The 13,754-nt window shown below is 43.4% G+C and overlaps 1 long non-coding RNA gene across 1 annotated transcript; it reads left to right on the top strand.

Moving 5' to 3' along the window:
• The first annotated feature begins 6,970 nt into the window (after window positions 1-6,970).
• Window positions 6,971-9,840, top strand: LOC128051540 (uncharacterized). The gene is made up of 5 exons (XR_008199724.1): window positions 6,971-7,178; window positions 7,296-7,362; window positions 7,451-7,497; window positions 7,746-8,030; window positions 9,038-9,840. It is a non-coding gene; the product is annotated as an uncharacterized LOC128051540 (long non-coding RNA).
• Window positions 9,841-13,754: the final 3,914 nt, after the last annotated feature.

Raw genomic sequence — 13,754 nt, 5'->3', positions numbered from 1 at the left:
ATTTTGCTTTTTTGCATTTCTTTTCCATGGAGATGGTCTTGATCCCTGTCTCCTGTACAATGTCACGAACTTCCGTCCATAGTTCATCAGGCTCTATCAGATCTAGTCAGCTCTATCAGACTCTATCAGATCTAGTCCCTTAAATCTATTTCTCACTTCCACTGTATAATCATAAGGATTTGATTTAGGTCATGCCTGAATGGTCTAGTGGTTTTCCCTACTTTCTTCAATTTAAGTCTGAATTTGGCAATAAGGAGTTCATGATCTGAGCCACAGGCAGCTCCCGGTCTTGTTTCTGTTGACTGTATAGGGCTTCTCCATCTTTGGGTGCAAAGAATATAATCAATCTGATTTTGGTGTTGACCATCTGGTGATGTCCATGTGTAGAGTCTTCTCTTGTGTTGTTGGAAGTGGGTGTTTGCTATGACCAGTGCGTTTTCTTGGCAAAATTCTATTAGCCTTTGCCCTGCTTCATTCCGTATTCCAAGGCCAAATTTGCCTGTTACTCCAGGTGTTTCTTGACTTCCTACTTTTGCATTCCAGTCCCCTATAATGAAAAGGACATCTTTTTAGGGTGTTAGTTCTAAAAGGTCTTGTAAGTCTCCATAGAACCGTTCAACTTCAGCTTCTTCAGCGTTACTGGTTGGGGCATAGACTTGGATTACTGTGATACTGTATGGTTTGCCTTGGAAACAAACAGCGATCAATCTATCGTTTTTGGGATTGCATCCAAGTACTGCATTTCAGACACTTTTGTTGACCATGATGGCTACTCCATTTCTTCTAAGGGATTCCTGCCCACAGTAGTAGATATAATGGTCATCTGAGTTAAATTCACCCATTCCAGTCCATTTTAGTTCGCTGATTCCTAGAATGTCGACATTCACTCTTGCCATCTCCTGTTTGACCACTTCAAATTTGCCTCGATTCATGGACCTAACATTCCAGGTTCCTATGCAATATTGCTCTTTACAGCATCGGACCTTGCTTCTATCATCAGTCATTTCCACAGCTGGGTATTGTTTTTGCTTTGGCTCCATCCCTTCATTCTTTCTGGAGTTATTTCTCCACTGATCTCCAGCAGCATATTGGGCACCTACCGACCTAGGGAGTTCCTCTTTCTGTATCCTATCATTTTTCCTTTTTACTGTTCATTGGGTTCTCAAGGCAAGAATATTGAAGTGGTTTGCCATTCCCTTCTCCAATGGGCCACATTCTGTCAGACCTCTCCACATTCTGCCCATCTTGGGTGGCCCCACAGGGCATGGCTTAGTTTCACTGAGTTAGACAAGGCTGTGGTCCTAGGCAGAAGGGTCAGTTGAGTTGCTCAATCGTGCCCGACTCTTTGCGACCCCATGAATCCAGGCCTCCCTGTCCATCACCATCTCCTGGAGTTCACTCAGACTCACGTCCATCGAGTCCATGATGCCATCCAGCCATCGCATCCTCGGTCATCCCCTTCTCCTCCTGCCTCCAATCCCTCCCAGCATCAGAGTCTTTTCCAATGAGTCAACTCTTCGCATGAGGTGGCCAAAGTACTGGAATTTCAGCTTTAGCATCATTCCTTCCAAAGAAATCCCAGGGCTAATCTCCTTCAGAATGGACTGGTTGGATCTCCTTGCAGTCCAAGGGACTCTCAAGAGTCTTCTCCAACACCACACTTCAAAAGCATCAATTCTTTGGCCCTCAGCCTTCTTCACAGTCCAACTCTCACATCCATACATGAACACAGGAAAAACCATAGCCTTGACTAGATGGACCTTAGTCAGCAAAGTAATGTCTCTGCTTTTGAATATACTATCTAGGTTGGTCATAACTTTTCTTCCAAGGAATAAGTGTCTTTTAATTTCATGGCTGCAGTCACCATCTGCAGTGATTTTGGAGCCCCCCCAAAAAATAAAGTCTGACACTGTTTCCACTGTTTCTCCATCTATTTCGCATGAAGTGATGGGACCAGATGCCATGATCTTCGTTTTCTGAATGTTGAGCTTTAAGCCAACTTTTTTACTCCCCTCTTTCACTTTCTTTCTTTTTTTTTTTTTTTTTTTTCCCTCTTTCACTTTCATCAAGAGGCTTTTTAGCTCCTCTTCACTTTCTGCCATAAGGGTGGTGTCATCTGCCTATCTGAGGTTATTGATATTTCTCCCAGCAATCTTGATTCCAGCTTGTGCCTCTTCCAGTCCAGCATTTCTCATGATGTACTCTGCATAGAAGTTAAATAAGCAGGGTGACAATATACAGCCTTGACGTACTCCTTTTCCTATTTGGAACCAGTCTGTTATTCCATGTCCAGTTCTAACTGTTGCTTCCTGACCTGCATACAGATTTCTCAAGAGGCAGGTTAGGTGGTCTGGTATTCCCATCTCTTTCAGAATTTTCCACAGTTTATTGTGATCCACACAGTCAAAGGCTTTGGCATAGTCAATAAAGAAGGGTACACCCTTTAAAAGAATGACATGGCCTGAGGACATGACATGAACTGATTAGAACCAAATAGGTCCAAGATAGCAAAGGGTTGACTCCCACTAGAACCTGAGCCTCAGTTCAGTTCAGTTGCTCAGTCCTGTCTGACTCTTTGTGATCCCGTGAACCACACCATGCCACGCCTCCCTGTCCATCACCAACTCCTGGAGTCCACCCTAACCCAAAACTGTAATTCCTAGGACTGTCCTGGGGCCTTCTATGGTTTCTTCAATTATCTCTAGACTGTTGCAGATATTTCCACACAAGAGAATGAATTTTAAGCCACTTTAATTAATAGAGCAAACTTATACACATGTCACATAGCCTTTTTATGAAAAAGAAGGAAAAGGAATATTTTAAGTCAAATCACCAAGGGAGGTTGCAATTGCAAAACTCTTGGTAACTACTAACCCACAGAATAAAACCCTACGTTTCTGAGCACTCTGAATGTTCTCACTTTGAACTACTGGCTGTACAAACCTCTGACTGCTACTGCCTATGTATGGTGAACAAAAGTGCATAGTATTTTCAGTAATCTCAGTAATATACAGATGCGTGTGTATGTATGATGAAGCAAAAACTGAAAAGATAAAACCCAAATTGCTAAGATTATAAGTAATTTTTTAATTTTCCATTTATATTTGTACACATTCAAAGTTTTCTGAATTAATCAAGAGTTAGTTTTAGAAACAATTTCTATTTTGATTCTCACCCTTAGACTGTGCTTACTCAGCCATCTACCTAAAATAGTGATTCCCTCCACCCCCATCCCACCCTACTATCACACAAATGCATACACAGAATGCTTTACTGTTCTTCATAGCATATATCACAGTTTGAAGTTATATTATTTGTTTATTGTTCAATTCCATCAATAAAATTTAAGCTCTCTGAGACAAGGTCCTTGTCTGCCTTGTTTATTCTTCCAGTACCTAGAATCAAGACTGGCCATGAGGAGGAGGGTCAATAAATTCTATTAATTCACACACACTTATTTTAAAAGTATTTGTCATCAGTTCAGTTCAGTTCAGTCACTCAGTCATGTCCGACTCTTTGCAACCCCATGGACTGCAGCATAGCAGGCCTCTCTGTCCATCACCAACTCCTGGAGTTTACCCAAGCTCACATCCATTGTGTCGGTGATGCCATCCAATCATCTCATCCTCTGTCGTCCCCTTCTCCCTCCTAACTTCAATTCCTCCCACCATCAGGGTCTTTTCCAATGCGTCAGCTCTTTGCATCAGGTGGCCAAACTATTGGAGTTTCACCCTCAACATCAGTCCTTTCAATGAACACTCAAGACTGATCTCCTTTAGGATGGACTGGTTGGATCTCCTTGCAGTCCAAGGGACTCTCAAGAGTCTTCTCCAACACCACAGTTCAAAAGCAGCCATTCTTCAGTGCTCAGCTTTCTTTATAGTCCAACTCTCACATACATACATGACTACTGGAGAAAACATAGCCTTGACTAGATGGACCTTTGTTGACAAAGTAATGTCTCTGCTTTCTAATCTGCTATCTAGGTTGGTCATAACTTTCCTTCCAAGTAGTAAGTGTCTTTTAATTTCATGGATGCAATCACCATCTGCAGTGATTTTGGAGCCCCCAAAAATAAAGTCAGCCAGTTTCCACTGTTTCCCCATCTATTTGCCATGAAGTGATGGGACTGGATGTCATGATCTTCGTTTTCTGAATGTTGAGTTTTAAGCCAACATTTTCACTCTCCTCGTTCACCTTCATCAAGAGGCTCTTTAGTTCTTCTTTGCTTTTTGCCATAAGGGTGGTGTCATCTGCATATCTGAGGTTATTGATATTTCTCTTAGCAATCTTGAATCCAGCTTGTGCTTTATCCAGCCCAGCGCTTCTCATGTTGTACTCTGGATGTAAGTTAAATAAGCAGGGTGACAATATACAGCCTTGACGCACTCCTTTTCCTATTTGGAACCAGTCTATTGTTCCATGTCCATGGTGATTCCAAAAAAATCTACACCACTTGTCAAAGTATGTGAAAAATGGAAGCGAAAGTGAAAGTCACTCAGTCGTGTCCAACTCTTTGCCACCCCATGCACTATACAGTCCATGGAATTCTCCAGGCCAGAATACTGGAGTATAACATTTCCCTGTCGAAGTATAAATTGACTCAAATTTTCTAAGGGGAAATTTTACCATATATTAAAGAATAAACCTAAGAAAAATCACGACTCTTGATCCAGAAACTCCACTTGTAGGGGTTAATAGAAGATTCATATATTTACAAAAGTGTCTTTGCACCATCCCTGAAACATAAGGAGGTTTGGTTAAATGTATTATGAAAAATTCATGAAATAATAAATCATTATAGCAATTAAATTGCTATAGAAGAGATATATTATACATTATTAAATTTTAAAAGTAGGTAACAGACTAGCATATTCAACCTAATCCCTTATATATGGAAAAACTTTTGAGAACTCCAGAATATTAACTGTGGTTATTTCTAGGCTGTGAGATTATAGATGTCTCAGAGTTTCTTCTATATGCTTATCTATACATTTTTAAATGTCTACAATAAATTTTGAAACAAAGTATTGCTTCATTTTCTTTCATTTTTCAATACTGTTGAAAAATTATTATAAGCAATTCAAAATGGATTTCCTAAGGGCTTGTATCTACAACATATCTCAAACTTGAAAAATGAAATTTTCAAGTGAATTAAAATCAGAAAAATGTCTGAATGTATTTTCTTTCTCAGTTTCTGTTATCCAGTATTTATTTCAAGTGGAAAAACATTTCTCTCTGGACTCCAAAAAGGATATTTGTAGAATCACCATCTGCCAACAGAAATTATAATTGCAAACAATAACTAGGCTGATGCTGAAAACCCTAGAGGGTAAATACTAAAGCCACAATTCACCATGATCCTTGAGTGCAGTCTGCAGAGGTTAGTGGAGATGGCCTCTGTCAAATTCAAGTCAAATAAATGGTAGTAAGCACATAGGGCTTCCCTGGTGGCTCAGACGGTAAAGAATCTGCCTGCAATGCAGAAGACCCAGGTTCAATCCCTGGGTTGGGAAGATCCCCTGGAGAAGGAAATAGCTACCCACTCCAGTATTGTTGCCTGGAAAATCCTCATGGACAGAGGAGCCTGGTGGGCTACCGTGCATGGGGTTGCAAAGAGTCGGACACGACTGAGCAACTATCACAACAGTAAGCACGCTGCCTACGCTGAAGCCACAGACCTAAGCCCTGAGAAACAGAACATGTGATGCAAAGTGCTTGCTGACCAGTGACTGTACTGATGCAGCCAAGACCATTCTTGCCAGGAAGGCTGTTTTTTGAGTGTTGGAAGGATGGTGTTTAGGGTGAAGAATGGGTCTGTGGATAGTGTGTTACTTCTTTAATCTGAGCCAGAGGTTGCAAAAATGTGATTTGAAAGTTGACTCAGTCCTGCAGGTATTTGAAACACTTAACGTGCTTAAAAAAAAAAAAGTTTGAAATCTTATTTAGCTGTTTTCAGGCATAGCACTTCGCAGCTAGCCCAACTCACGAGTTTAATTTACAGGCTCCTATAGGTATAGTTTTTGATCCTTATATCTGAGCTGTTCTTGGATCCCTACTGGAAAGGCGACCAGCATTTGTCAAACAAAAAATCCAGAGAAACTGCTCTTTAATTGCCAGTATGCAAGTGTCATGCTCTTACATTTTAAGAATGCTAATTTCCACAATTCTCAGGAAATAACTACTAGGCAGGACTTAGCTGGTGGCTCAGGAGGTAAAGAATCTGCCTGCAATGCAGGAGACCAGGGTTCAGTCTCTGGGTCAGGAAGATCCCCTGGAGAAGAGAATGGCAACCACCTCCAGTATTCTTGCCTAGAGAATCCCATGGACAGAGGAGCCTGGAGGGCTACAGTCCATGGGGTCACAAAGAGTCAGACACAACTAAGCAACTAACACTAGGATTTCCTCCCAGGCCTCTTTCTTAAAGCTTTGTCCCACTCCTGTTTACAGGCCAGGGACAAAAACAAAGCTAAAAAAGTAGCAAGCCAGTGTAAAAGGAGGTGGGTCTAGCGGGTTGGGAATTAGGGGGAGATCAGGTTCTGCAGGACCTCAATTGCCAGGAGATGGAATTTCGTCTTTATCCTGAAGATAATCAGCAGTTTTTGATAAGGAGATAGAATGAAAATTTGAAAGCAGCCTCTAAATTTCAGAAATGGAATCCGTTCATGAGAGTTCATTTCAAATAGGAATCTCCACACTTGGAGCACGAGGTCTGGCCTGTCAAGCAATTTCTGTCAGTCTTCAGATTAGTGATGGGTGACTTGGCACTGGGGCTGCTGGGCTGGCAAGAAAGGAGCTCTCTTGTGTCATATCAGGGACCGCCACAGGCACCCGGAGCCACGTGACTTGTCACTTACAGAAGGACACAGCCCGAGACTGTTCATTCCGCCGGCTGCTGAGTCATCCTACTCTGGGAGCTATTTAAACAGAAGTCTCCAGGAGACACACAGTCAACACTCCACTCAGACAATGCCCAGACCTGCGGAAACCATGTCCAGCTTGGATTGCCCACGACACGTGCAAAAACGGTTTCCATCCTCTTCCCAACTTTATCATTCTAGGGGGTTCTAACTTCTGCCTCCTTCCCTCCAAATGGGTCTCTTCAGCCGATACTCCAGGGGCCCCTTGGCCCCAGAGGCCACCAATTCCTGTTTCAAAGTTTCCTCACGGCCTTTCTGGTACAGTATTTCTGTCAAGTCAGCAAACGTGGGTTGAATATTGGTGATGGGTGAGGCACTGACCTCCAGGTAACGTTGTTGGTTAAAGGATAAATGAGACACATTCCTTGCCTTTAGAGGCTAAGAGTCTAGTGGAAGAGACTTCCAGGCAACTACAATTTACAAAGTGACAGCTCCAAGACAGGTAAGTACAAGGTGATGTTTTGAACCTTAATTTGGGGTAGGGAGGATGCATGTCCCTGCTCAGTCACTAAGTCGTGTTCTGATTCTAGGACCCCATGGACCACAGCCTGCCAGGCTCCCCCATCCATGGGAAGTGGTAACTAACTACTCTTCTCTAAAAGCTGTCACTCTCTGTGTGTGGCCGTCTGGGAGGAACTGAAGGGATGTGGGAGGCATCAAGGGGATTTGGGAGGATGGGCGTTTCAGAAGGGCTTTGCAAATCTGACAGCGTGCTTGCATTTCCACCTGCCTGCCAGCCATCGCCCGGTTTGACCTGGCCCCGCCGGCTGCTCTGTCTGGCTGTGAGTTCTGTTGATGGTTCTCTTCTCCCTGCCCATTCTCTAGGTTCTCCCTCCAGCGTGTCAGATGAGGACTCTCTTCACATTTGGCTGTCATCTATCAGCCACGGCTGTCCTGGCCAGAAGCGCTGCATTTGGCTTTCAAGCCCGCTTCCTGGCTTGTGTATCTCCGCCACTCCATTAAAGATACCATTTAATATCACATGTGCTGCAAGCGCTGTTGATGAAAGTACTAAAGCTGCTGGATGTGAGTGACGTCTTTGGGAAGGACGAGACAGTGTGCCCATGTGGTTGTTGTGTCCAAATGCTGTCCTTAGCTTCCAGTGGAAAGGTACAGTAAATAAAGGGAAAGGACAGGACCTTATTTGAAACACCAGATATGAGCTAGGAGCTATCCGAGACGCTATGCAAAAGCTTTTTTTAGTTCTCACAGTAATAGTGTCTGTATGTTAGAACCCTATTTTACAGTTTGAGGAAGTTATGGCCCAGAGAGGTTAAGGGATGTATCCAAGGTTACACAGCTCTACAATTTTTTTGTTGAGCATGAATCTGAACACAGGTCTATGTGACTTTGACTCTTCTATTCTTTAACCTCCTGGAATAATTCACAGAAAGATCTGTGGAATATTAATACGGTAATAAGATTTCTGATTCCAGTCTGATGATCGGTCTTCTCAGAGTGATATAGGTACAGGATGTATAGTACAAGTATCTGAATCTTTGCAACATGAAACCTGTCAGAACAACTTGGAGTAGAAGGAAACAAGGAACACAGTAAAATCTAATTCATCAGGTGAAAATATGGATCAACAAATTCACGTTTGCAGAACTCTATTGAAGAATGAAAGACCCACTAGGAAAAAGATGAGGGGGAAAATCTGTCTGTTTTTACAACTTGATATCTATGGCGTTTTCCCTTAAGCCCCAGAACAATTTACAGCATTGCCAGCAGCATTCAGTACATTCAGAACGGGATCACTTCACCCGCAGCTGAACGAGGGCCATGCTTGGGACAGCTCTGAGACGAGCCTTCCAGCAGACATGCCAGGGAGTAAGCCAGGGTCAGTGAGCGAAGAGAAGAGTAGGGCCATTTAAAGCAACACAGTTTATGTAAGTGTGATCTAATTGCTTCCACTGGAAATGGGTCAGATTTGAGTCAAGAGGACCATAGGCCTTAATGACCCCAGTGAATTCAGATTACGGCTTTTCTTTCCATCTCCTCAGAGAATACAGCCCTCTGATGAAATTGAGATGCTTGGATTCATTATAATCTACCAGGTTTCCCACTCCCTTCTTGCTTTCTCCTAGTTGACTTGCTTTTTATCTTTTTCTTTTCAGTTAAACCCATTAAACTCAACAGGATATATCAGACAACGGACTAGAATAAATGGACTATGGGGAATAGAGGGAAAGTATGGGATAAAGAAATAGGTCTTTTTGCCTCTCAGAGCCGTGATTCAGTTCTGACTCAAAAGGAAGTGTGCCACCTACTGAATCACGGAAACCACTTCCTGTAGCTGTTTGGTTTATTCTGGAAGGGCAGCAGGCCAAGAACTGCCCTGCCCTGACCCTGACTGACTCTCCGGAGCCAACGCGTTCACAGCTTGAGATGGTTTGGCCTCAGACTCTGAGAACATATTAAATGACAAGTGTTTCGTATCCTAGCAAGGAGTCTTCAGCAACATGAAAACGAGCATGGGCTATTTGCAAACCAGGTGTATCATTACTCTACCTCCATATCCTTACTGTTTCACAAGGTATGTGCTCCGGATGACCACTCTCAGGATCTGAATGCACACTGGTTCTGTGTTTCCTGAGGGCAACTTGGGCAGCCTGTAGCGTGGCATTTCCCCAGATGAAGTGGCAAGAGTACCCTTCCATCAGTGCAGCAACACTAGATTTGTACTCATTCATTCAGTGTGTTTTGGAGCACATGTTCAGGGCTACAGACCGTGCTGGGGAAGGAGTAGAGGATACAGGGGCAAACAAGATCTTCCAGCTCCTGACCTTATGATACTGATGTTCTATGCTTTATGGAAATTATACTCGCCCTCCAGAGGCAGGGGCTGTGCTTTGTAAACCATGAAAAGGAACATCAACTAAAGGAAAACTGTATTTCCTCTCTACCCACAGAGCGTTCCTGACACCAAGATGTGTGGGTTTTTCCACACCAAGAAATTCTCCAGTTCTTGGCAAACACTGAGCATCCTACAGTTCAACTCAATTCTGTCTGGAGTTATAGTCCAGAACCCTCAGGTTAAGGGTTCAGTCCCATAAGAGGAGCCCCAACTTCAGACACCAAGTTCCAGTTGTCACCTGTATGTCTGACTAACTGGCTCTATGGAGCATTTCCGTGATCCCCTCCTCAGGTTTGATAATTTGCCAGAATGGCTTACAGAACTCAGAAAGAATACTTACGCTTACTGGTTTATTTTAAAGGGTACTACTCAGGAACAGCCAGATGGGAGAGTGACATGGGGCAAGGTTTGGGGATGGAGGGGTGAGCAATGGAGCTTCCATTTCCTCTCTGGACACATCCCTTCCTTAGTACCCTGATTTGTTCACAACCTAGCAGCTTTCCATAGTTTAGGATATTTATGGAGATTCCATTATGTAGTCATGATTGACTAAACCATTGATGGATGGTGACTGAGTCCATTTCCAGTCCCTCGACCCTCCCTAGACATCAGGGAGTGGGGTTAAAAGTTCCAACCCTCTAATCACATGGTTGGATCCACTGGTAATCAGCCCCCACCCTGCAAGAGCTACCTGTGTCATGAACTCAATTATGGTTGAAAGTAGCTTACTGTGAATTGCAAAAGATGTTCCTAGCCCCACTCCAGTACTCTTGCCTGGAGAATCCCATGGACAGAGGAGCCTGGTGGGCTGCAGTCCAGGGGGTCACTAGGAGTCAGACACGACTGAGCAACTTCACTTTCACTTTTCACTTTCATGCATTGGAGAAGGAAATGGCAACCCACTCCAGTGTTCTTGCCTGGAGAATCCCAGGGATGCGGGAGCCTGGTGGGCTGCCGTCTACGGGGTTGCACAGAGTCGGACACGACTGAAGCGACTTAGCAGCAGCAGCAGCAGCACCACTATCTCTTAGGAAACTCCAAGAGTTTTAAGTGCTCTGGGACAGAAACTAGGGAGGAAAACCAAAATAGATATTTCTTCTTCTTTTTCGGCGGGGGTGAGGGGGCGGGTCAGGGGGTCTGTACCACGTGCCACTCAGAACCTTAGTTCCTCAACCAGGGATGGAACTCCTAACCCCTGCTGTAGAAACAAGAAATCTTAACCACTGGACTATAGGGAAGTTCCTATATTTCTTATTATATCACAACATCTAGCACTGGGCCTTGCATGAAACAGCACCCTCAACACTTGTTTGTTGAGAAAATATATGAAAGAAGGAAGAATGAATAAAGGGAAGAAGGAAGAATGAATAAAAGAAAGAAGGAAGGGAGGAGGGGGGAAATCTATATTTTTTGTTGTATTTGGAAGTAAAGATGAAAGCATTAATTTTTTTCTTCTATAATGAGAATTTCAAATAGACTACAGGTTCCTGATCCACTATAGGTGGATCTGTTAAGTCTCCTGTGACTGAAGACACTTGTGGGCTCTTAACCAGGAAAGTTCTGGAATCAAGGAGGCCCATTCTGAGATCAGGTCAACACTGGAAGTCCTGAGAACCCCCTCCGAGACTGCAAGACCCCTTTGTTCTCCTCCTCGGAATGGGCCATAATCCCTAAAGACAGAGAATCTATTATTCCTGTGATGGTCCATGCCCAACAGATGTATCAAAGAATGGTTGCAAATCTGTGTAACATCAAGCAAATAATTTACCCACTTCAGAAAAGAGTTGTGAGAATTCAATGTGATTATGTCTAGAACGGTGCCTGACCCACAGTAGGCTCCTTGTAAATAGCAGGCATCACAACTGCAGCTTTTCTTATTATCATTGCCACTAATTTTTCCATGACTCACCTGTGCTGTGTGCTCTATTGCTCAGCTGTGTCCGACTCTCTGCGACCCCATGGACTATAGCCTGCCAGGCTCCTCTGTCCATGGGGTTTCCCAGGCCAGAATATTGGAGTGGGTTACCATTTCTCCTCCAGTGGATCTTCCCGACCTAGGGATCAAATCCGTGTCTCTTGCCTCTCCTGCATTGACAGGTGGATTCTTTACCACTAAGCCACCTGGGAAGCCCACTACTATTACTTAGGTTGCCTGTATAAAGCCAACAATTTTTCCGGGTATGACCAGTAGTCTTCTGTTTAATCATAGAAGTCTATGGTTCAGGGTGTCTTTTCTAGACCCGTATTCTTTTCTGAACAATCCTAAAAACCCAATATTGACCTCCCAGTTGAAAATCCCAGTCAAGAAGATATTGTCTAGGTTACTTAGGATGCTTAATTTATGAGAGCAATATTTTTTCCCAAACATAAAATTATATGACTGAATGTTTTTTAAAATGATATGTAACTCAAATATAAGTAGTGTTCGGAGATAAACAGGCATATTAACAATTTTAAGAATTTATTTGAGCAAGTGAAATTCACTCAGTCATGTCCGATTCTTTGTTGACCCCATGTACTATACAGTCCCTGAAATTCTCCAGGCCAGAATAATGGAGTGGGTAGCCTTTCCCTTCTCCAGGGGATCTTCCCAACCTAGGGATCAAGCCAGGGTCTCCTGCATTGCAGGCGGATTCTTTACCAACTGAGCTATCAGGGAAGCCCTAAAGATGAGACTAAATGGAGCAGCGTCAAACCAGAAGTGGTTAGGAGTGCTCCGCCAATAAGGAGGCAGGGAAAGACGTCTATAGAAAAGAGGTGCAAGACAGCAAGGAAATTATTGGCTATAGATTAAGTGGTTACATTATTTGAAAAATAATGGTTGGCTGTTTGTGACTGGATGTCCTTAGGTTTTGATTTTTTAATCTTGAGGCATTTACAGGGTTATATTTTAGTTTACTTACTAGGCTGCTAAGGCATTAGAACCACCTCAGATTAATGGCCTTGCTGAGTGCCAAAGAATTGATGCTTTTGAACTGTGGTGTTGGAGAAGACTCTTGTGAGTCCCTTGGACTGCAAGGAGATCCAACCAATCCATTCTGAAGGAGATCAGCCCTGGGATTTCTTTGGAAGGACTGATGCTAAAGCTGAAACTCCAGTACTTTGGCCACCTCATGTGAAGAGTTGACTCATTGGAAAAGACTCTGATGCTGGGAGGGATTGGGGGCAGGAGGAGAAGGGGACGACAGAGGATGAGATGGCTGGATGGCATCACTGACTCGATGGCTGTGAGTCTGAGTGAACTCCGGGAGTTGGTGATGAACAGGGAGGCCTGGCGTGCTGCAATTCATGGGGTTACAAAGAGTCGGACACGACTGAGCGACTGAACTGAACTGAACTGAACTGATTTAATTAAGCAGGTTGCTTTGCCCCTGCCCTAAGGTCTACTTCCTACACGTTTAGCTCAGATAGATGGTAAAGAATCTGATTGCAATGCAGGTGACCTGGGTTCAATCTCTGGGTCAGGAAGATCCCTTGGAGAAGGGCATGACTACCCACTTCATTACTCTTGCCTGGAGAATCCCATGGACAGAGGAGCCTGGCAGACTACCGTCCATGTGGTTGCAAAGAGTTGGACACAATTGATCGACTAATTAAAAAAAAAAAAGAAGAGGAGGACCTTTTTTTTTTTTTTAAAGATGCAAAAGAAAAAGAGGAGAAGTAAGAAAAGATACAAGGGGGGATAAAAGACCCCCACCAAAAATACTGAAGAGCAATGAAAGTTTTATTGGAGTTTTCTTAAGGACGGCTGAGGCATTTGTACTGTACCTCACACCACAAAGATAATAAATGTCTTGTTGAAACCTTGACCAGTTTCACTCAGAGTTTCTCTTTCTGTAGAAATCCCAACATCTCCCTTCATATAGATTCTTCCTTACCTAGGTGACACTTTTCTTCCCCTGTTTCCTCCACAATACCTCAGAGTTTGCCCCCCCTGTTTTCACAAAGATCAGTTTAACTTCTCTGCCCCCCATCAT

The sequence above is a fragment of the Budorcas taxicolor genome, chromosome 7 (genome assembly GCF_023091745.1).
Source record: "Budorcas taxicolor isolate Tak-1 chromosome 7, Takin1.1, whole genome shotgun sequence".
Classification (NCBI taxonomy): domain Eukaryota; kingdom Metazoa; phylum Chordata; class Mammalia; order Artiodactyla; family Bovidae; genus Budorcas; species Budorcas taxicolor.
Note: the sequence above shows the minus strand (reverse complement) of the source record. Positions and strands in the feature narration are given on the sequence as shown.